Raw genomic sequence first — 2,446 nt, 5'->3', positions numbered from 1 at the left:
TGAAGAGAATTTTCAGTCGTATAAGTGTATCATGGGATACTTTTAGGGATATTAAACTTCGAATAGATGGAACAATAGCTACAAACGAGTATTACTTCACTCGCTATAATAATTTACTAAGACTCCTGAATTAATTTCACACGCAATTCTGTCTCCTTTTGCATTTCTTCCTTCATACTGTTCTCAATGAGTATTTCTTACAAAAAGTGCATTCTATTACATACACTATCACTCGTAAGTGTTTGCCCATCTACTGTTTCTCTCTTTATTTAAAAAAGTGATAAATTTTTGAACAGAATTACGTATTTTGAAATAAGAGCTGCAGAACTAGTTGTTAGTCCTTCTCCTTCTTCCTTGGAAACTGGTTAAGCGAAGTTACTTGTTGAAATAAAGAGCATTGTGTCAGATACTTACGAGCGTCACTGCATACAGAGTGTTTAATTTATAACGACATTGAATAACTGTTGTTGAAAGTAAGAATAAACGACTGAGAGAAGTGATGATAAGAAAAAGGTAGTCTTCCCAAGATCATCTTGAAGTCCATTGCAAGATCATCGACATTTTTTTGCACGTTAAAATCTTTTATAATGCCGCGTTGTAGCTGCACCAAAACGAGTTCAGCTACTTACGGCACCGCGACCTCGAAATGACTGAAACGAGGAAGAAATAAGCATGTTAATCATGTAGTTCGTTTTCTTTTTCTTGTGCATAGTAGTTTTCACATATAGCAACGACGATTTAACCCTTTAACCTACAACAACGTGTCAGACTCGTGACAGAGATTCTGGTCAAGATATGACGAAAATAGTTATATTAGTAAGAAAAATTCATTGCAATCTTAACTTTCGTTGTAATTTCTAAAATTAAGGATTCCTAAATGTAATTAATCTGTAAGAGATTAGCTTTCGTTACCTGATATAGTACTGAAACGTTAAATGGCTGACGTTTATATGCATAGTCAGAAAAGAAATCATAGGTTAAGGGGTTAAGAATATCAAACTTAAAGGTGTACACGACGATAAATGATTTTTCGAGAATTTGTGTGCACGAAGGAAATAGTTCCAGTTTCAAATCTTTGACTCTTGAGTTTCGGGGAAATCCCCAGGAATACTAGGGTCAATATGCGAAAAAATGTGGATAAACCTGAGAACAACTTCTTTCATCCCAAACTCCTTTAGCCTTGCAACTTTTCTTACTTTCAACAGCAGCGAAAATAATTTCAACGTTCGTTACAACCGAGACAGCCTGTACAATTCGTAATCGAACAGAAAATCATTTTCCTTACCGACTCAAATCCTCTCAATCATCTCTCTGAACACATTTTGCACCTCTGTTCTTGAAACAACCAGTAAACTTCACGGAAACGTCGCTCGTACGGATAGTTTGTACGTGCACGGAGACACGGTTGCGGTTTTTCAGGGGATTTTGTGCGTTCTCAGAGAAAGACGGAGCTCCCCGCTCGATCCACGACGATAAAACCGGCGTGATTGCACGGGGAATTGACTAAGCTTCAGGTGAATCGTCTCGTGGCTAACTTCACTTCCTCCCTTTCGACGAACTTCGAGGAGAGAGCCTCGCGAGGACGCGCGACTGTCCAGAGAAATTGCCAACTCGTTGGAAACAATCTCGCGTGTGTGAGTGTGTGTGCATGTGAGTGTGTGCACGCGTAATGCATACGCGTATTATATGTATATGTACGTGTACTTAAGTGGAGTTAAGCGACGATGAATCATCAATCGAATTCGGTCGGAAGTGTCTTCGTGCGAATCGAAAAATACATACAAGTATCAAAAAACGCTGGTGTATAGTCGAAGTTTATAAGTCTTCGTTTCAAAATATTGGAAAAATTGTACATTCTTGTTTTTCTTTTTTTTAAATGCCGTGTCTCTCGAGTATACGAGCGATATTTTGTGCGCGGAGGAACCGGGAAGCAGAGTCGAAATAGGACGATCGGCAATACTTTGACGAGATGTAATTGAATTAATCAACGATCGTATTATATTACATCTGGTGATTTTGATAAAACGAATCGCCTGGCATCGATGCCGCAGGAGTAGTTCATTACCGATGGTAATTCCGTCGATTACTATGCGATTGCTATATCCATTTGTAAATTTATATTCAATCGGTGTCGCGAAATTTCCCTGATTGATTATCGTAATTGAAATTGTTCGATCGTGTGAAGTTCCTGGTTCAGGATCAGTCGGTGAAAATTATCGAATTTTCATGAACACATTCGTGATATTTCTATGAACACTATAAATATCCTATCCCCCAAAAATTGGAAAGGAAGAAAAGGTCACGGAGTCGAAATGGAATTATTCAAGAGAAGCAAACGTTGAACTAACTTATCTAACGGTATAAAAACATCACGTTGATAAAGCACACGAAGAGCACACTTCCAACCGACTTAGGTACAAGCTTCTTCATACAATAATTCGCGAAC

The sequence above is a fragment of the Habropoda laboriosa genome, unplaced genomic scaffold (assembly GCF_001263275.1).
Source record: "Habropoda laboriosa isolate 0110345459 unplaced genomic scaffold, ASM126327v1 scaffold683, whole genome shotgun sequence".
Classification (NCBI taxonomy): Eukaryota; Metazoa; Arthropoda; class Insecta; order Hymenoptera; family Apidae; genus Habropoda; species Habropoda laboriosa.
The sequence above is the reverse complement of the archived record's forward strand: the minus strand, read 5'-3'. Positions refer to the sequence as shown.